Below are 23,470 nucleotides of genomic sequence, written 5' to 3' on the forward strand. Positions count from 1 at the left end.
CACTCATCAGTAATCACGCAACCGGCCTCGTGCCGCTCTCTCACGGCCCTCGGCCTCATCCTGCTCGCCACAATGTGAAATCAGAACTAATAATCCTCTCAGTGTTTCTTTATTTCATTTAGTTAAGTTTCACTGCACAAAGCAGCAAAGTAACTTGCCAAGTGTTCTGAGGGTCGAGTCTGATTGATCCACTTGTGGAGGAACCTAGTCACTCCTGCTACAAGTGACCCTATGCCAAGCAGTTAAACAAGACTAACAAACCTCAAAAGTCTAAACTCTCCAAATGTTTTACTTTGAGTGTGAAAGTCTATTCAAATTCCGTAAAGCACAAAATACAAGAGTTTGCAAAAGTCCAGCATTTGACCTTGTGGGCCAGATCAATGTTGTGACATGTTTGACTCTACAGAGAAGTCATGCAGAGGTCTCTAACAGATTCTGAGCACTTTAGCTCCAGGTCACCCAGAACCAGGAGACCTTACAAAACACACAAACACACTGGCGCTGCAGGAATGGAATGTTCCAAACACATAGTTCAGGAGGGATGAGCTGCTTCACAGACAGAGATGATACGGATGATGGCAAAACTGAATAACATTGGTGGGTGACCTGGAGGTTTCACCCATACTGAACCATTTTAATGTTCCAAGGCAATCTCTGTGGATTTCCATCCACATAATGCTCTCATACTGCTGCCGTCACAAAATCCACATCAGAAGTTTTATTTTCTGCACTGCAAAATAATTTTAATGCAATTCAGTTTTAATCTGAAAACTTTCATCACATTTTCTGTCCTAATAATGGTTAGTATATACAGAATTCTGTGGAATGGATTAAAATGAGGCAAAATGCCGTAAAATTTCTGGGTTTTTTTCTTTCTTAAGTTTGATTGACTTTGATTGACTCATAAAGGTCGGTAATGTCAGCCCCGGTTCATTAGAAAAACTTACCTGTGGCAACATTTTTGCAAAATACGTTGCGTCGTGCACATTTCGAGACAGTTTCAAAGTGCAATGTACCTTGAAGGGCACTTCGGGAAGGGGACACCATTTGTAGGGGTGTTCCAAATGAAATTGAACCACTGGATCCCTTCACGAAGGGCCCTTCCACAAGTCCGTTAGCGAAGGGAGCTACGTTGGTGTTTGTACACATCACCGCAGTTTTGAATTGAAATCACGTTTTAAAATAACATACACCTACACTAAACCTACCCGATAGTGTTAACAAAAGTCCAACATAAAAATGCAATCGTAACCATGGTATTTTAGCTTGTTTTTGAACTCCTGTCTTTTAGCTCTTTTAACGTGACTCGTCTTTCACAGGATTCAAACCCAAGCTCTCTGCATCACAAGTACAATTCTGTACCAGCTGAGCTACCGGGCAAGCTTAATATGTCAGTAAAACCGAACATATGGATCTGGTTAAGTGATGCAAACTCTAAAACATATTCGTTTGCAAATCATCCACTTGTTATTGTTATTGGGTTAATACGGTGAGTTCGGAAAAGGCTGGGTAGAGAGAAACGAGCAAGTGAGTTCGGCTGGTGCGTTTGTGTACAGTGGTTCTTGCGTTCCGATTATAAGTTCAGAAACGGAGCCTCCCTTGACTTGTCGTTCAAGGGATACAATAGTCCCCTTTCAGACCTTACAATAGTATGAATGTTTGAAAAAATGAAGTTTCGATCATAAATTTAAAAGAAAAATTAATTATACTCACCAAAAATACAAATTTTTTTTTTTTTACACAAAATCCATCCTTATTTCTTTCCTCAAGAAGACTTCAATTACTCTGTTGTACAGGTTATCTGTGAGTTTTTAGTTCCAACAATAATTGATATTATTCAATAGAATAATAGAATTTTCTATTGAGCCTAATGCTGAAAATCGAGTCATATTTCTGGCATAAGTTTGAATTCACTTTAGGGCTGAGCCTGAGACTGCTCGACAGAAGCAGTGGACACAGGGACAGTCACCACAAAACATGATGATGTGTACAGCTGCCCCATGCTCTCACACAGATTTTTGAAGGAAATCAATGAGATCAGCGGGACTTCAGCCTTCAAAATCATTCGTGGCATACATTAGTCAGTTCTGTTTTTACCCGGACAGATCGAATAGAGTTCTGTGACTCTAATTTTAAGTTCAGGCTGAATAAGGTTTTTTTTTTTCTGGAAGGTTTGAACCTGCTGGGGGTCAAGGAGGGAAAGAAACATTCAAATGTGGGTTGAAAAACTATTTAATCTACAGGAATAGTTTATGCAGTTTGCTACAGATGTGGTTAGCTAGCTCTGACTACCAGTAATAGTACGCGCTCTGTGCATCCAATCTAAGGATGTGAAAATGGCAAAGTTATTTTACGCCTGGTAGATGGCCCCGGTGCAGTCAAATTGAAATCTGATTAAATCTGACTGATTTGGGAGTAATTTAATACTCATTCATGGAAAAGTTAGCCTGGCTAATGTCAGACCTAGTCTCATTGAGATGTGAGTCTGGGAACCACATGTTCATTTTCTATTATTTGAGGCGTGGTTTACGAATGCCCAGAGCCGTTTATTGGGTGCTACGAATGTCTATCAAATGCGCCTGTACATAGCTCATAGCCAATCGTTTCAATAATACCAGATGACGTATGTAGAGCGAAAGAAATTAGACAAGGAAGAAGACGATGGGTTAAAGATTTATTTGTACACGATGGCGTTCAGCGACTATTGCCGTTTGTGCTGCATCGAAAGGTAATTTCACGTCTGCTGCCATGTTAGATCCATAGGTATAAACAAACTGCTTCGGTGTGTCGCATAGACGTCGTCATCGTCTTGCTGCTCCCACCCTGTTCTGTGATTGGGCCCCTCGCTGAGGCGAAAATCTGGTCCATGGAATCCAGACTGCCTAGCAGCGTGAATAAAATTGCGCTGTGCGCAAGGCAGCATGGGGAAACCCAGGCTAGGAAAAAGTATATTAAAGAGCAAGTCAGTGATTCTGGCCCTGACGACCCACCATTGGTAAAAAGTGTTTTGAGGTCATAACATAATTGTGCAGGAGCCATGTGAAAACAAGTCTTTATTAATACATAATCTGCCCCTGTATCCATAATTGTGTGTGGAAACGATTAAAAGTGCTTTCTGTTTTACTGCCTCTAGTGTTCATTTCTGTTAGAAACTGCAGTTCTATCAGGAACACTATCGCCAAATACGATTGACAATTAGCATGCAGTTTGGATTGGCGGTATGGTTCTGTTCTGGGCAAGAACTCCCTGAACATCCATGCAGCCTAGCATGGATAAGAGCAGGGAGAGCAGCAATAAGCCCCCTTAGGGTAAACAGAACAGAATCAACATAATTTTATTGCAGATATCATAATTCAAGATTTTAAAGTACATCATTCAAAAATTTATTCTGATTCAAAGGGAACTCAGAAGGCCAAATCCTGACTGTGTGAGAGGAGGAGCTGGGGCTGGAGGGGGTAATTAGCTTCTGAGAAACACGATAGCTGCTGATAATACTGAAGGAGCTTATATGTATACAGTGATAGGCGACGATTCCTATAGGTAGACATAGATAAGCTGAGAGTCAGCTGATGCGAGCTTGACTAACATGACCTGCCAGAACTAATGCTAGGCTTAATTGATATGACGTATTGGTACGTATTTAACATTTTGCAAAAATGTTGCCAAAGGTAAATTTTTCCAATGAGCCTGTGTTGATGTTTTTTACAGAAGTCTCTTATGCTCACTTAGGCTGCATTTTATTGATCAGAAATACAGTAAAAACAGTAATATTTAAAATATATTACAATTTCAAGAATGTATTTTAAAGCAATGATGGCAAAACTAATTTCTAAATTTCTTTTAAAACTAAATTTGTTTGAAACAGAAATCATTTTTTAATATCATACTGTGATTATTATCGGCTGGATTGCCCTCGAGTGCCACGAGAGGGCGCTCCACTACTGCTCTGCCTTTCCCTGAACTGTTCACGCACACACCCTGGACTGTTCATGCACACACCCTGGACTGATTACGCACACACCTGTTTCCATTGATCAACTTCACACCTGCATCTAGTTCCACACGCAGCTCCACACACATTAAAACCCCACTCACATTATTACCCATTGCAAAGTCTTGTTTCACTGTTGTGTACATCTCCGAGTGTTTCTTTGCCTAGTCTGTTCCAGTCTGTGTATCTGACCCATCGCCTGTTTCCCGTATTCCGTCTCGTCTGCCGCCTGCCTCTGACTTCCCGCCTGGTTATCCGACTCTGAGTATTGCCTTGCCTTGTCTCCTATACTGTGTTTGCTGTCTGTGACCATTGCCTGTCTGACTACCTTGTGAATAAACTCACGCTGCGTTTGGATCTACCGGTGTCTGATTGTTCATAACAGAAGACTTCGCCCCAACCAGATCAAGCAGCATGTCAGACTTGTATGCCTCCCAGTCAGCGGGTCAATGCGGATCTGATCGCTGTACATCAGGATCAACTGGATCAACTCACCTCGACATTGGGGAGGTTGGCCAAGATGGTTCGCGGTCTTCAGGTTTCTACACCGGGACCATCGCAGACTCAACCCTTCTCCACAGTTGTCAGCCCTGAATCGATCCCGACTCCACGCCAAGCTCTCCCGGTGAAGTTCGACAGAGGTGAGGTTTCACTCTCCACTGGTACCAGCCACCTCGGAAATTATTCGGACAGCGAGGTATCACAACAAGATCCTGCAGCTATGTCAAACAATGATACAGCTGTGGAAATCATTCGACTCTGTCAGGGAGATTGATCGATTGAGAGGTATGCCGAGGAGTTTGTTGAACTGGCGCATCTCACGGCAATGAGCACCGAATGTTTGATGATCTTTTTCCGCGCAGGTTTATCTGAACCGCTCCTGTCTTTGATGCCCAACCCTGATCCTCACGGTGCTTTAGAGCAGTATATTGACATTGCCCTGCAACTGAGTGGTTCAGCCTTTACTGTGGGTAAGGTTGATGAAGAACCCCGCAAGCTCACAGTACCCCCTGCGTCAATTCACGTCTCGAGTTTCTCCATGTCACGCCTACCATCAAAGCGGCCATCAGATCGGTCTATTGCTAGCCAGGACTGGTTTCCAGCTGGCTGATCCTCCACTGATCTCAACGCGGAAGTCCATAAAGGTCACCGTTCCAGGTCTCCTTTCTGCCGAGCCTGCGCTCCATGTCAGCCACGACGAATTCGAGTTTCACGTCTGCCCAGCCAAGCCCGTGCCAGCCGAGTCAAGTGAGTCAAGTGCCGAGTCAAGTGCCGGGTCAAGTGAGTCAAGTGCCGGGTCAAGTGAGTCAAGTGCCGGGTCAAGTGAGTCAAGTGCCGGGTCAAGTGAGTCAAGTGCCGAGTCAAGTGAGTCAAGTGCCGAGTCAAGGGCCGAGTCAAGTGAGTCAAGGGCCGAGTCAAGGGCCGAGTCAAGTGCCGAGTCAGGGCCGAGTCAAGTGAGTCAAGTGCCGAGTCAAGTGAATCAAGACAAGTGAGTGAATCTAGCCAAGTGAGTGAATCAAGCCCAGTGACGCGTCGTCGCTGAAGGAAGAGAAGGAGGACTCGTTTGGCTAGCCAGGCTCCGGAGGGCGTTCCCAGGCGCCCTGCCGGCCCCGCCTCTGCGCCTCGCCTTGCCTGCACCCTTTAAGCTCCGGGAGGCTTCTCTTGAACCCGTTTACAGCCCGGAGGTTCCTCCTGTGGATTTCCCCAAGTATTTTTTGGGGGGGGGGGCAGTAGGTACCCTGAGGTGTCCATGGAGGCGGCGCCGACATAGACCTTGGTTCTGCTATCTCCACCAGTGCTTCCCATACCGCTGGTCCCGTCCAGTCCCGAGCTTCCCATGCCGCTGGTCCCGTCCAGTCCCGAGCTTCCTATGCCGCTAGTCTCGTCCGGTCCTAAGCTTCATACGCTCTGGTCCCCTTCCAAGTGTGCTCCGCCCTGGTTCCCTGACAAGTGTGCTCGGCCCTGGCCACTGACTCTTCCTGCTCTGCCGTGGTCTTCGGTCCACGCTGCTCCGCCCTGGCCTCCGCCTCATCCTGCTCCGCCCTGGCCACCGGCCCAGTTGGGTCCGCCCACGCTCTGCAGCCCAGGCCCGCCGTGGCTATGTCCTGGTCCCGTTCCCCTGCACGGGCTTGGCCCTCCCCCCCTCCCCCAGGGTCGCCCTCGCTCTACCCACCGCCTGGATTGTTTTTGGAGCGTCTGGAAGCCGCTCCTTAAAGGGGGGGGTTATGTGATGATTATCGGCTGGATTATTCATGCACCCTGGACTATTCATGCACACACCCTGGACTGATTACGCACACACCTGTTTCCATTGATCACCTTCACACCTGCATCTACTTCCACACGCAGCTCCACACACATTAAAACCCCACTCACATTATTACCCATTGCGAAGTCTTGTTTCACTGTTGTGTACATCTCCGAGCGTTTCTTTGCCTAGTCTGTTCCAGTCTGTGTATCTGACCCATAGCCTGTTTCCCGTATTCCGTCTCGTCTGCCGCCTGCCTCTGACTTCCCGCCTGGTTATCGGACTCTGAGTATTGCCTTGTCTCCTATACTGTGTTTGCTGTCTGTGACCATTGCCTGTCTGACTACCCTGTGAATAAACTCACGCTGCGTTTGGATCTACCGGTGTCTGATTGTTCATAACACATACTAAAAGTAACAATGCAAATTTATACTTCAAAGCATCTAACATTGCACCCGTTGCACAACAAATGAAAAAAAAAAAAATGATGGAAAATATGGAACTGAGATTCTAAGAACTGATTATCCAGACTCGTAAAAAACAAAACCTACAACAAAAAATACTTGCTCAGTAGTTTAAAAATTAAAGTTATATTGACCCAAAAATAATTTCATTTTTGCTGTCTGACTGAGCAATTACTAATTACTAGGGCTGTGAATCTTTGGGTAGGCAGCGAATCGATTCGATTCACGATTCATAGGTTTTCAATTCGATTCAAGAACAATTTTTGCAAATTCAGAAAGATTCGATTCGATGCGATTCCCATTAAAGTTCGATGCGATTCGAATAATTCGATTCGATTCTTCATTTTTTCTATGCATTCATAGGATTATTTAAATGCTTCCCCCAATGGGTCTAAGTCAGGGTGCGAATTACACAGTGGTCTTCGGGGGTCAGAGAGTGGGGAAAAAAAAACAAAAAAACAACGACATTTTGTCTATTGTTAATGTTAGTTCATGCTAGTTTTTAATTTATTTATTATTATAAAAAATATTTCCAAAGCCTATAAATTAGCATTTGTAGAAATGTAAGCCAAGATTTAAAAAGCATGATGAACTAACAATACTTTTAAAGCCTAACTATTTTGTAGGATATGTTAATGGATACACAACCTTAAAGTGTTCCTGGTACATCCTTCCATTGTGAGACTAAAAATACCATGAACTTCCCACTAAACCTTAACTAACTTTCCTCATGGAATAGTAAGTATTCCTCATGGAATACTCTTTGTTCTCTTTATAGGCTACTGAACATTTTCCTATGATTCTGAGAGAAAACGCGCCGGGTGTCTACTTTTGCTATAGGCTAGTAACGATTACGAATGCAACTTTAATGCGCATCTGATTGATGGATAAACCACGCGCTCTTATTTCAGTGTAATTAATATTGTAGTTATTTCAGCAGTTTCCGTCGCACATTCAGTTTAATGACATAAAGTTAAATTTCATTCATGATTCATAGGAAGCGTGTGTATTTTAGGTCTATTTGCGTCTGCTCTTTCCATGTAATAAATGTGCACCTTGAATAAGTGGGGTTTTACTTCAGCTGCTCAGGACGGGTATGACCCATTTCTGTAAAACTTCAGTATCTTATCTTAAAGAAAATAACGGTGACGTTTCCACGCAACGAACGTGTTATTTCATAGCAGAGCCCGCGCAATGACATGGCAGCTTTATCAATGTCTTGAGCGGTTTGTCTCAAGTTTTGCTTTCTCGATAGAAAGCTGTCACCTGCTCATGTGAACATCAGTGGCTGTCCTGAGGAGAGCTCAAACATGGACTGCTCAAAAATCTGTAGATGAGAGCTATATGGGACCGAGCGCGAGCAAAATCCAGTGAAAGATGGTAAAGAGTGCAGCGAGTATCTGTGAAGGAGAGCTGGGAGGACGCCAAATGACGTCGCACAAGTAACGCCTCCATTAATTCACGCATGTAGTCATTTAATGTTTACATATTGTAAAGCACTGAATCGCTATAGGATCGCAAATTATTCGATTCTTAGCATTTTAAATCGATTATTGACCGAAATAAACGATTCACGATTCAAAATACGTTTCAAGAGCGATGCATATGCATCGTCAGGATTTGTAATCGATGCATCGAGAAAACGAGTGAATCGTTACACCCCTACTAATTGCTAAGTTGAATCATTTTAAAATTAGTCAAAATATAAATAAGCAAACATAACACATCTTTCTTTCTTGCTGAATGACAGCTGTTGAATTCATGGAGGTCTGCAGAACTTTCTGTGTATTCCAGATTCCATACAGGCTTAGTCACAGCCAGTGGCCCTTATAGACCAAAAGGCTCATTCTGGTTGACTACCTACTGTATGTGTATACATCTGCAGGCTTTGAATGCTGAAAAAACACAATATGGGGTTCCACACCAACAAATTTCAATTGGATTGTGGTGAGGATATCAGCTGAGGTGCTGGCACCCAAGTCAGCCTTGAGTTTGTGTGTCTGTATGTGTGCTTCTGTGAAAATCACCATCCTGCCTCCACTATGCTGAAATGACTCTATGACTCTGAAAAATAAACTCAGACAGGGGTGGGATGACATGAACTGTCAGTGCACCTCCAGGCCCCTCCCTCTGCCCCGCCCGGGCCGTGTGAAAGAGCTTCATCTCAACAGTGGCCCCATTGTCTGGGGGCCCTGGAATTCACCCACTCTTCTGTACATTCGAATGTGCCCTGCATCTCAACACTTCACCCACAGCATCAAATTCCTTACCTGCTTTTACCGTTAGACAAGAACATCTTGAAAAAATCCACTCCCTTTTTCCAGATGGATACAAGAGTAGATTTCTGTAGGAAAGGTCACTCAGTCTAATCTGTTAGGGCAGAGTAAGACTGTCAGGGCTGTGGTAAATTAAAGGATTAGTTCACCCAAAAATCATTTACTCGCCCTCATGTCATTCCAAACCTGTATGACTTTTTTTTTGTCAGTGGAACTTAAAAGCAAAATTTCTATTTAATAATTAACCGGTCACTTTTTTCCCCATGCGATTAAAATGAATACATTGCGACTTTAAATAGGACACAGAAATAGCATAAAAAGTACATTAAAGTGGTATATGTGACTTGTGCGCTTTATTACAAAACCACTGAAGAATTACGCATAACTTTGTGTGACAAACTAAATTTAAATATAATGTAATATGTCAATAAATTATATACAAATAATAATATTTGACTTTGCACACCATTTTCAAGAGCTTCTACAACTAATGGGCAGGTTTTAATTTTGTAATTATATTTAACGTATTTATTGTATATATTAAGATTTGTATTGATTTATACAGTATATATGCAATACTTGTTGTACATGGTAAATACATTTTCCCCCCTAATGTTGACTGTTAACTGCTGAAATAATTGAGTCAGTGAGTTGAACAACCTGAAAATCAAGTCTGATATTTGAACAAATCATTTAGACTGGTTTTGTGAACCAAATCAAATGATTCAATGAAAATATCCAATTTAAAAATGAACTGGATATTGCTAACAACTTAAATTTCACACATAGCTATCGTATGTCTTCAGAAGAATTTAAATAAAGACAAGTCAAACAAAACTTTTGTTGCTTTTTTTGTGTCATTTTGTAGCTTCAAAGTGGCTGCCCTCATTCACCTTCATTATATCAAAAAGTTTGACCAGGATATATTATTCAGAATGAAAGTCATACAGGTTTGGAAAAACATTCTTTAATTTTCGGGTGAACATTTCTTTAATCAACAATATTTCAATATGTTACCATTTCCATTTCCCATCACCAGATTCATTCTGTTATTGCTTGACTGACATCATGATGTGAGGCAGTGTGTACATGAGTGTGTGTGTGTGTGTGTGTGTGTGTGTGTGTGTGTGTGTGTGTGTGTGTGTGTGTGTGTGTGTGTGTGTGTGTGTGTGTGTGTGTGTGTGTGTGTGTGTGTGTGTGTGTGTGTGTGTGTGTGTGTGTGTGTGTGTGTGTTTCGAGCTTGTGCAGGAGGACGCTTTTGATCAATCACTTCTCAGCAGGCATTAGCTGTTATTGGTGTCAGAACAGCAAGGTTAATGTCAGTGGCAAAGGCCTCGCTCTCAAAACCACACACTCGACAAGCTGATCAATACGATCTCTGTCACCTTGGAGCCTCTCTCTCGTCTTTTATTTCATATCCATTTCTTCTTCATCTCTCTTTTTCTTTACCATCCACACACTTTGCTCTCTTAGATTTAAATGTCACAAGAAAGAAAAAAGAACAAATGAGATCTCTTTAATATCCAGTTTTTGTTGTTTTCACGACACCAATGCAGTTAAATGAAAAGCAAATTGAGGCATTTGCTTGAACTCCTCAGATCTTTCTCCTGAGAGTTTCAGATCTCAGCAGTCAAAAGTAAAAGATTTGAGCATGAGCTTGAATATTTTTATCACATTTTTGCAAAACCAAAGTATTTGGTCTAAGCAATGCATATTCATTTACATATATAGACTTTGTAAGACAAAGCTGAAACTTAATTTTCCTTTGGGGTTTTTCACATTGTCACTGAATATTCTTTGTTTCCTGGTTTTCTCTCAGTGATTTCTAACAGATTGACTGCATTCTCTTTGCCAAACCCAGTCCTTTTCCTAGTCCAAAGTTAGAACAGTGTTTTCTAACTGTTTTCCATATTTTATACTAGATATTATTTATCATTATCATTTATAATCCACACATACTGACAAATCTCACACACTGATAAGTTCAATAGGTTTAATAGTTTTATAATTAAAGCCAAATCAAAATCTGGTTGGCAATCACTGTTTTATTGCATCCTAAACTAAACATGCAGACAATTCGATTTTTGTGGCTCAGCTTGTGTCAATATTTGATGTCTGATTTCTTTCGGTATCCTCCCAAAAAATCAAGATAATCACACAAATGCTTTCAGACTCTAATGTTTCTTTAACGTATGTAAGAGTTACAGCACAAATCTATGTACTTTTTAAAATAATATCCCTCTGTTACTGAAAAAAATATCATAAAAAATCAATGTATATAATCTGACAATGATTTATCACTGCTTCCTCAGTCAGTGCGCATCCAAGCTGAATGGGTAGAAAATTGCATACTGTAAAATAATTATGTTGTATGAATGAAAATTATTTCTGAATGTCATAAACGATGGCCTAAAAATATCTCATTACCATACATGTGCAGTGTGGATTCTCTGGATAGTTCTGTGATTCCTTGCGAATTGAAATCACTCAAGACGGAGCGGTTCAGAGCTTCAGAAACAAGGCTTACGGGAACCTTTTCCAGTTTGTAAGAACATCTGTTCCAGTTACAGGAGGCAGGAAAAATTTAGCACTTGTCTCAGCATCATAGACAGGTTATGTAAGAAAATGATGCAAAAAGGAAAAAGACAGAAAGAGAAGCAGTCGAAACCCCTCAGCAACAACAGACTACTGAATGCCTTACACCTCCACATCAAAGACCAGCAGATGGAGAACTGGAGAGATATGAAGAGAGCAGAAGGAAGAGATTATTGGCCCTCATTACACCTGGTTATTAACATCTGTCCTGAGATGATCCGATCACAGTGGTCAAGTGGTCAGTTGAGGCCAAGGATGTCTATAATAACTGTCTGCATTCCTATTCACGTTGCTGACCGCCCAAAGATATGAGAATTAAGATCGGCAATCATTGGCACAGGGAAAACTATTAATTTAATGCATGCTTTTAAGAGCCCTCCAAAAAGAAAACCTCTATGATAAAATGAAATATTAACAATAACTGTTGCTTGCAAATGTTTATATTGTGTCAGAATACTTTTTTTTTTTTTGCCTTTTTGTCCGACATGACAGTGCAAGGGTAGACAGGAAACACTGGGGGAAGTGAGAGGGGAACAGGGACGGGAAAGGACCTCGAGCCAAGACTCACCCGAAGTGCTGCTCAGCTGCATGTTGGAGCCCACAAGGCGATGACTAGAAATATGTTTTTTTGCTGCCGGTTAGTATAGTGACAACATCTGCGAGCAAGGGCACTAACTGGGTCATACTAACCAGCCAAAGACATCACTGATAACACCAGGTATTTATTACATCATATATATATAGTGTATATATTTTTTTTTGCTAAGATCAAATGAGTTGGAAAGGAGAAAAAAATATGCATACATGAAAATAATAATCGCTCAAATACATGAATTTAGCGAATGTCATTTCCGAAACTTTACAGTGTGTATGTGGCCGCTTTTCAAGCATGAAAAATATATATTTTTTATATATATATATAATACACATCGATATCATCTAGAATGCGTGCAATGAGCGGTCCCTTAAAACTGTCTCTCATGTTTCATCGCTATACACTGCATGAATCTCTGATTTACATAATGTATACACTTTGTTATAATGAGAGGAATTGTAAGTGTGCAGAAATGAACACTGGGGAAAAAAACTGACTTTGATCGGTGAGTGGATCCAACGTAAACACCTCTGATTGGCCAATACATTCAAGAAATCAACTAACATATTTATGATTAGCTACATTGCTTAATGGTAAAAAAAACAATTGTAAAAAGAAACATTTGAAGCTCTCCTGATTGTTTGCCAAATCGCCAATATGTTATTAACGGAGAAAACAGATCCTAGTCTGATCCTTCCCTCGAAAAGAAGCAGGCAGTGGTTTGAGTGAGACAATTCCATGGTATTGTCTCAAGTATGTGGCCAAGGAAAGCCTTGCTTAGCCTTACAAACACTCCGTCTTTGATTACTTCCGTTCGTTTATTCTTCAGTTTATTGATTATTTTATTTATAAATGGATTTTGTTTTCAAGAAACTGTTGGTTGGCAATAAATCTCATTAACTAATCTTAATTGTCAAATAATATTTTAAATGATAATTGTAAAATGATTTAATTTGAGAGTAGGTGTTGAGGTCCGCCCTATTTTTCCAAGGTCCACTCACTTTAAAATGTCTGGCCTCACCACTGGCATGACAGGAAATAAAAGAAAAATATTAAACAGGAATGCTAGGAAAAGGAGCAAGAGAGACTTTGCCGATACAAGAAGAGCCCTGAAGTGCAGCGAAATTCAGAAATTGAGATGTAGAGTCAGAGAACTGCCCCAAAACTGTGTTTTGCCCAGGGGCAAAAAAAACAACAAATGAATTATTTCCCCTGGAAACTTCAACTCGGTGTCTGTACACAGCCTAAGCCTGTCCTGACAGATGTCTGCTCAAGACTCTCTCTCTCTCTCTCTCTCTCTCTCTCTCTCTCTCTCTCTCTCTCTCTCTCTCTCTCTCTCTCTCTCTCTCTCTCTCTCTCTCTCTCCTCCTCCTCCTCATCCTCTTCCTCTCCTCCTCACCCTCCTCCTCTCCTCAGAGGCCTGGCTGACATGGGAGCGTATGTCTTCATTAAGACAGCTGTCAGGTCTAGCAAGTAGAGGGGTAAAAAAAAGAAAGAGGGAGAACTTCAAAGGCCTGTGAGCTGTGTCCCAGAGGATTGTGCACTGAGCTGGGGCTGGGTGAGCACAGTCTGTCTCCGACTAAAAATCTCACTTTACCCACATGCTACTGTTTGTTCTGCTCGATTCTGTCTAGTCTGACACAAACGTCTTCAACAAGCTCATCTCAGGAAATAATAAGCCCAGGAGATCAAACGCATCGATCTCTGGCAGCTAATCACTAAAGCTCATGTTTTAGAGCTGTAACAAATAATTAGACATGAAGAAAAACTGACAGTTCTTTGTACAGCTTGCCTCTTTCCTTCACAGCATCAGCCATCTTATACTTAAGTGAGAACTTAAGCTTTTCTTTAAATGATGTGGAACCATGTTCAGTGGTAATGTTGTCAATGAAATTATTGATTAAGGGCAAATTTACACAACAACAATGTACTAAAAACTGGAAAGTTTCCACGCACAATCGACAATGATCAAAACGACCCCCATTTACACGGAACCGCAAAACAAAAGTAAAAACACTCTATTATTTATGCCAGGCCAGTAGTTGGTGATGTCACTTTGTAAAGAAACACTACGCGTCTACAGATTGAACACAGAGGGTGCTTCTCATTTCTTATTTATGCATCCTCGTTTCCTTTCCTCGCTTTCCTCGCGTCTCAGCTCCACCCCCTGTAGGATGCGAGGGAAGGGTGCAAAGGAAAAAATGAGGACGGAGGAATCGAATGAAAGCTTTTTTATACATTGGAATACTTGATCACTCGAGCGTCACTTAACAGCGTCATCAGCAGCGCTCAAAGGATCTGCCCTTATGTTGTTGAAGTTTGGTTATTTAAGAAATTCATAATAAATAATAATAAAGCAAGATACCCTGTTGAAATGTGTGATGTGTGGTTTATTTAAACTGCAAAGGTAAAGTATAAATTAAAACGATTGTGATTGATGTGAAGGGGGAGGAGAATTTATACGTGCGTCACGTTTAGTCGAAAAAACACTTCCGCATAGGATACACCTGTGTATCCTCGTTCATGACTCCTCAGGAAGCCTCCTCACTCCTCGATCCTCAACTCCTCGTGGTTAGAGAATTGAGATGTCCTTCACGATGGCTGAGCTCGATCAGTTTCCGGGTCAGAGGATGGAGGACGGAGGAGCGAGGAGACGAGGAGGGATATTGAGAAGCACCCATAGGCTGTGTTCCAGTCCACTTTTAAACACGCACTTGCGAACTTCCCTAAGCACTTGCCCTCGGGGGAATCCCTGCCACCATTTTGAAGTGCGTTCCACTTCATGAAGTGGACCAGGGAAGTTTATATGGACAGACCCTTGTTCCCTCGATTTTGACCGAGGGAGCTAGTCTACTTCATATGTACACTTCAGGTAGTTCCATATACCACAACGCAACACGATTGTGACGTCACCACAGATCTCATCTAATCACCACCACCAAAAACAACTCTATGATATATTAATTCGATTTTTTTTATATAAAACAACCCAAACACACCTATATACATTTGGATGCTGCATTTAACAAATTCTTAAAGGGAAAAAACAGCACATTGCAGTGTCCGCCAGTAGTGGGCACTCGTGCAACATAAGCAATGACGCACATACGAGTGAACGAGACGGAGAGAAGTTAGCGAGTGAAGGGCATGTCAATTTTGGACTGGAACGCAGCCATAATAAGCATGCGCATGACATCACCATTTTCACGAATTTGCGTTTTTGAGACAATAAAGGTATCGTTTTAAAAAACTTGCACTTTGAAACCCGTTTTCAAAAGTTTGTGTTTTCAGCCCCCCAAAACACCATTGTCGTGCAAATGTACGGCCAAAATGCATAAAAAGTAAAGTTTTACTTTTTTTTTTAAATGTGTCGGGTAAATGCCCCCTAAAATGTTGTTAAAGTTTTTGGATCAATAGTAACAAAACATTTTAATGACGATAATTAATTGATTTTATTTAAAACATACTGTTAATAAAAATATGGGGAAAAAATTTCACCTCAAGATATTAACAAAGATTACAAAAATAAATTTAGAAAAATATGATTGTTTCAAATATATCCATTCAAAGTCAATAATGTCAGTGATTGACCCACTTGAGTTTTATGAATATGCTTGTTCCATAATGAACTAAATCACGTCTAAAGCACTGAAAAATAAACAACTAAAGCATAAAGAATTTTCATAAAAATAAATAAATAAAAATGCAATGAAGAAAATACAATGCAATAGTGTACTTTCAATAAGCTCAGGTTTTCACAAGCAGCAGCTTTCAAAACTTGTTTTTGTTAAATGTTGATATAAATTAATATAAATTAAATAATATAAATATTTTTTTTGTTTAATTTCCGTCACCTAAAATTGGATGCCATTTTACAAAGAAATTGGCTGTACTTAATATGACAAAATACTGAAAGCATATTTTCATTAAAAGACAAAAATTACTATTAAAACAAACACAAAAAAACACTATTTTGTAGAAATTCAAACTGACCATGTGCAAGGCACATAACATTGATCAAAACAACATCATGCTGATGCATCTGTCTTTTCCAGAAATGTTTTGGAAAGTGAACTGGACCTGGTGTTGAAAGGTGGAAAACAAAAGACCCGGAGACATCTTTGGCCTCTTGGCAATGTCAGCAAACACTCCAGTGAGCAGCCGACATCAAACACACACATCCTGGGGTTCGGACAGGTAATCTGTCTTCCCTGGACCTTCAAAGGGTCCGGTCAGGAAGCCCTGCCGTCCTGCCGGCTGGAGAGTCACGTTGGAGGCTGGGTACACAAACTGAAAGGCAAAGAGATGGATCTGTGGATTTCGCAGAGGCCCGCAGTGCTGGAACTGGTCCGAATGAGAGAAACTGGGGGATTCAATTAGTATCAGATGACATTGGCTGGTGGTGACAGGTAGGGTTAACCAGACTGGGTATTAGGGCTGAAAGTGGGAACAGGGAGCACTCATCAAGGTCAAAAATGTCTGTGTGCATCACTGTGCTCCATAGAGGTGTGACATTTCTGGATGTCTAAAGATCGGGGGTTTCATTTATAAAACTGTGCGTAGGATTCTTACTAAAAGTGTACGTGCATCCGAAAGCCAAAAATGGTGTACGCCAAAAAATATTCAGACTTATAAAACCGTGTATACGCCAGAACCTGTGCAAAGTTCCCTTTATGAAACCCAGTCAATGGGAGATTGTGCGTACACGTCTCCACCCCATCTCCTCTTTGCAATAAGCGTAAATGGAGCTTACAACACCTACATAGGTTTACTATGCATATCCTCATCTTCATATCATTTAAATATGCAAATTCATCCAAGTGATCCCATGTTTAACGGTACAAGACATTAGGAAATATGAGATATGGATGGGCCCGTCACATTACATTGCTAAAAATCATTTAGTAGCTTATCCTTGCCTTGTTTTTTAAAAAATAAATCAAAATAGAGTAAAATAGATTTCAGTTTTTCATTGGCCAAATAGTATTTTTTAATTGCTTTATATTCTTCATGTAAAGAGATATGCCTTATTGATCATTATTTGAGCAGACCATGAGTTCTGCTATTATAATGTGCTAAACAATCCTCAATGGATGTATAGTTAAAACATTAAAACACAGCATTCCACAGGAAAAGTGTTCAAAAGCATTGCATCCACTACAAAATTTATTTCTATAGAATATAAACATTTGTGTAACTTCTTGGTAATGATTTCTCGTAATTTAAGTGCTGAACTCCATTAATGAGAATGGCATATTTAATCTAAATGTGTATATCAGATGTAAAACTGTTTACATCAAAACTGTTTAAATCATTCTCTTATTTATTTAAACTGTTATTGTGAACATGCACTGTATTTTTGATTAAGACTCATAATGAGGATTTAAAGTGGTTTACCTTCATGGCATCAGTCCCCTCAGCCAAGATGCTTTGTCTCCAAAATGAGTATACGCATGTCTCAGAGTTTACTTACAGCTGTGCACATTCTTCCGTCAAGTTTGATTTTAATAGAACACAAAATTTGCGTGGGAAGTGGCCACGTTTATAAATGAGACCCCTGGACAGTCAGGAGCAAGAGCCACCAATATAGGCTATGTATTATAAGCAAACTCATCAAAACTTGTTCCTATTTCCAGTGCAGGCAGGAATAAAAGCATGAGTTATAAAAAGGTAAATAAATATATTATAACGATGGCTAAGGATGTTTCCTTTGATTTTTTATTCAGAGCATTTAGCAGAAGCAAGTCATAATTGCTCTGCAGCAGCGTAGCAGATCTAGTCCTTGGTGTAATGGGTCTGTTGCTAAAGAGCATTTTTTTGTCCAAGCAGAGTGTCATGCACAGGGATGGGATGCATTTTGCATAATAGCATGTAGTTTGGAGAGAATCTCCTCTCTGCTGTTATCTCAGTGGACTCAAACTGAAGCTTCCTTCCTTTAGTCAGCTTTGTCCATTCCTGTACGGCCATCCTGTAGTCATCCGCACAGTATCTGCAGCTATAAAATACCACATCCACATACAGTTATCATAATACTGAAAGCTGCAGTCAAGGGGCACTCAATGCATGCTAATTCAACTGTTTAGAAGCGTCACAATGTTTCCACGCATCAAAGACAAGCGTGTGTGTTCTAAGAAGCATGAAATCAATTGCACACTACCTTTTTAACACTCTTGCACTGCCGTGGGAAAACAACACATGCGGAGATCTAAGCTATTATGTCATTTACTTTTACAATTTGCTTTCAATAGACAGGTGCATGATTTCCATGAGAGATTTTTACAGCTGATTTTTTTATCAGTCATAAATGAGTTTCAAACGGAAATGCACCCAAAACCACTTGACTATTGTGGTTTAGACTATGGTTAACGTAAACTCCAGAATTTTCACAATTGGTGTGGTGGCAATCTAGCTTATTTTAATAAATAAACACCATTTATAACATATTATTTGCCTTTTAAAATATATATATCATAACTGATGATCTTCTCAAATGTTCCATGAGCATTTGAAGGCATCACTTTATCATTTCTATCAACACTACACATCTTTATTGTAAATAAACTATTCTTTCACTATAGTTTCACTTGCTATAATCTTAAAACCATGAAACGTTGTACTACCTCCTTAGCATGAATCACTTCTGGTGTTGTTCTCATTTGTAAGTCACTTTGGATAAAAGCATCTGGTAAATGAATACAATTAAATGTAAATTTAACCAAGGCTATAAACAGCTTTCATACTACAGGAGCATAAAGTCTCTTTCATCAAATCCTTTTTCCTTGCTGTCGGGAAAAAATGGTCTGATGAACGTTTAAACATTCTGATGATTAGTAATTTTATTTGGGTAAGCTCGGTTATTGGGCCCTGTGGAGGTCAAATCTTCGACCTTGCTATGTTGATCAATGTGCTTGTTCATTCTTCCATTAAAAAAAATGCTATATTCTTAACCACAACATTTTATTTTTAGAGAAATATTTTGTATATCTCTGAATCACTCATATTTGATCATCACTAAAATCAGTGAAATAATCTCTATAAGCATCAGGCTTTAATGAAAAACAACTCAATAAGATCCAGCACTTTGCTTTCTTTTATTTGTTTGCATCTTTTCGTTTAGCCCTGAGGCATCTTTTCAAACTTGGAAGAGGTTTCAACTCAGATTTCAACGTACTATTTCACCCCCCATTTATTTCTGCAACCAACTCAATGCACCAAAGTACCATCGCACGAATCGCCCTGAAGATAAGATCATTCTGTTATTGCACTGCCTTATTGAATCTTTCATTAGCAGTATTAAAGGGATAGTTCACCCGAAAATGAAAAATGTCATCATTTACTCGCCCTTATGACATTCCAAACCTCAAGTCATTTCTTCTTGCATAACACAAAAGCAAATTTTTAGTGTGTGTGTTTTTTTCTTTCATTCAGTGAAAAGTACGTTTAAAATAACTGTTTCTATTCCGCAGACGACAGAAAGTCATACAGGTTTGTAATAGCATGAGAGAGTAAATGTTGACAAAAATCATAATTTTGGGTGAACTATCACTTTAAGATTGTTGTTGTGTTTATGCACACACACACACACACACACACACACACACACACACACACACACACACACACACACACACACACACACACACACACACACACACACACACACACACACACACACACACACACACACACACACACACACACACACACACACACACACACACTTCACCCTTTGTTTTCCCTTTCCTCTCCAAACACTGAGCTCAGATTGATAGTGAACTGTCTGCGAACAGCTTTCCACCTCCCAGCGCAGTCCAGCCGACCTGCGGTTTGATCCGTTTGACTTGGACTTGCTCACTTCCCCTCTGAACAGGCAAAGAACCTCTCACAACCCTGCTTTTCTTCCAGATCAGCTCAGAAAATCTCAGAGTTACTACAGAACTACAGCTCCTCCTGAATCTGTGAACGCAGTGGTGTGGGCGGCCGGGGCACTGGGCTGGTTGGTGTGGGATGTGGCTAAGTGTGGTGGATGCTGGCAGGCTTCGCCGTGTCGGGGAGGAGAACTTGAGGGCCTGTGGTTTGGATAGCTGTTGATGAAATCAGAGAACCTCTGGCATCCAGTGCGCTCTCTCCCTCTCATTCCACGTCCAATTTTCTTTCTATCTCTTGGTCTCTTTGGTATACTTTTCTAGTCTGTGTTTCATAACCTGGTCTATCTCTCTCGCAGGGTCACAGACGGCCAACGTGATTCTGCAGCTCTGCCCACTGCATCAAAAAACCTGGACAAGAATATTGTTTTTGTCTCAGTAGTTCTCGTTTTCTTGTGTGTATGTGTGTGCTGTCTTCATTAGTTGTGCAAGAGTGAGGTTCGTGCTGAAAAGCGAGAATTAAATCCCTCTTTTTGTGTTTTGCAATGAAGTTTTGAGAGCTTTAGAGTGAGATTGCTTTGTGTATATTCAAAGGCATCATGGGTAAGAGGCTATAGCCATGCCTAAACACTAACCCTCCTCATTAGACGGTGGCCTCTCGGGAGTAAAGAGAATGAGCTCGCCGAAAGAGTAGGTAATGTAATCTTCTCTGGCCAATAACCTCTCTAATAGACAATTGAAGTCTATTTTCTCATTTCCCTCTTTCTTTTCTGTCTCACTTGCCTGGCACTTTTTCTTCCTCATTCTCACTTACAAAAACAAAATAACCTAATAAAATAAAAAATGCACTTTCTTTCTTCCTCCCTTTCTTGCTCACACCCACATACACAAACACTGTTTGTCCAACAATACAGCAGAAATCGTATCCACTAACCATATTTGGGCACATATTTGGTGTCAATGTCAGCGTGAGCCGAAACAGGATGTTATGAACACGTTTGTGGCCACTGAATGAAAAATTACACTCAAATATATCATTCTCTTGGGCAAACATGAACCTCTTAACCAAGTATTGATCTGATCTCTTTTTCTTCTTGTGGCAGTGCTTGTAATTGACAGAATGATAGAAATTGATCAGAGTTTTAGCAGAGGGGCAGAGACAACTGTTAGGAAAAGGTTAATGACTAATGAGATGACACAATCTTTTCCCATGCCAGTGCCCAATGCTGGGGTTAAATATATATATATATATATATATATATATATATATATAATATGCACCTCCAAATATCCATTACATGTTCAGCCCATAGGCGTGTAATGTTTCTTTAAAAACTGACATCACCAACTACTGGACTGGCATGCATAATACAGTGTTTTTAGTCGTTTTCTCTGATCCTTGTGAATGGGATCATTTTTACAACGTTGACGTCTGTACATGGAAAATCAAAGGAACAACTTTTCATTTTTAATACATCGTTGTCGTGCAAACATACACCAAGGCTGTTATGTAGCATATTTTTGACACTGTAGATTGAGCGTCTATGCCCAATTTGCAGTGTAATGTTGGTTCTAGAGATATAGCTTACCCACACACTTTACAATACAAAAAGTTAGCCAAAAGTGCATTGTTTTCCATAAAAAGCAAATATCTAATTAGTAACTTCGAGGAATAATGCAATAATTTTAAAAGCAACATTCCCCAACACTCCAGTAATCTGTTTTATATTATATTGTACTTAATTTCCTTTCTCTGTAAATAATCTCATTACATCCAGGACATTTGATTTGTTTGTTTTATGCAGGCACACAACGATTCTGTATGATATCATATAGGAACAATTTGTAGTCACTAAAACAATAGTAAATTGTCAGCTTGATCTCATTAAGCAGTCAGGAGACTTCAGCTGTGAACACGAGGACTCTTAAAGGCCGTGTTTACCCAGGCTCAAAGCCTTGCTGTACCCTTCTCCAGTCACGCTTTTCAGTTCAGGTGTTTTATGAGCCACCAAAGCAAATTTCATTATGAAGTGATAAAAGGCCTCTCACATTGTCTGTGTGATTTCTGAAAAGTAAATGGTTCACTGACTGACAACAAATGAATACTTCACACACAGCGACTAAGTATTGTGTGAGAGAACGGAAAGCTATTCAATGAACGTGAGCAGCATGTCTAAGCTGAAACACATGGCTTAAAACACACCGCTCTGCTCTATTTACATATCAAGTTCAAAGTTCAAGTGGAAAACTCTTCATTCCCGAATATTTGGTCTAGCTAGCGCAACTGGGATTATTTCACTCTGCAATAAAGGCCTCTCTGCTGTTTGATATTAAACCATGAACATCTAGTGTGAGCATGTTTGTGTTTGAGCTGAGTTTTGGCTTCGTATCGATGTTGAAGTTTGTTTAATTTTGCCTTGCATGTATATTTTTGTGTTCCTCTTTTGTGTCTTACATGTATGGATCCAAATAAGTATTTTCCTGTGAAAACACTGAGCTATAAGCTGACAGCATGACACTCACCGAGGTGTGAGGAAACATTTTTTTGGCGAAGTGGCTGTGTTCAACATGTCTGTTATGACAAAGCGCAGATTTATAGAGAGGCTCAAATTAAAAGAGCGATCTGTTTAACCCTGCACATAGACGAACGAGGTGGCGAAAACGAGGAAGCATGACAAGTCCTCGCAGTCATGCACTCTTTTAATGCTAAGCTGTGTTTATGAGCTGTCCCCATCCAGACTGATTTATTTTAAACACATACATACATAGACTAATACACACCTCTCCAATAGGTCTGAAAAAAAACCCATAGCTTTAAGTGGGGAGGTTTGATAGTTTGCTTTACTGTCTTGTCTGTTTTTATATCTCTTTCTTCATCTCCTGTCTTGTATAATTATCTCAGAGACAGATGCAGTGACCACAGAGAATATGAGAGCTCAGGTGCTGTGGCTATAAGTATTATGATTAGTTGAGAGAGTGACAATATATCCATCTGTTGTTTGCATTGACAATTCAATGCAAAAATAAAGTAAAATAATAATAATCACAGGTGCTGCAGGCAAAGGAATGCTTAAATTACTTATACAGGTCATTTTGCCCTAAGAAAATAATTACTGTGATGTTACATGATTACCATCATTAATCCAAGGTACTTGAAAGAATATCATGCTTAACCATGGTGTCTAAAAAACATGGTAATACAAATATACTTTTTTGTTAGTGTGAAATTCAGGCCTATTGTAATGGGACAAATGTCTATTTATTTGTTCGGTAAGATTGTAGAACAACATTTTTTCTTGGAAACAGACTAGGTCGAAGTAAAAAAAAAAGAAAAAGAAAAAGTCTTCTTTTTGTGTTGGGGAAAACTCTGACAAAAATAAATAAATAAACGCATTAATGTCTGATGAATGCTGCCACATAACCAGATGGCTCCAAA

This window comes from Siphateles boraxobius, unplaced genomic scaffold (genome assembly GCF_051911475.1).
Source record: "Siphateles boraxobius isolate OS27281-9 unplaced genomic scaffold, OSU_SipBor_1 86, whole genome shotgun sequence".
Classification (NCBI taxonomy): Eukaryota; Metazoa; Chordata; class Actinopteri; order Cypriniformes; family Leuciscidae; genus Siphateles; species Siphateles boraxobius.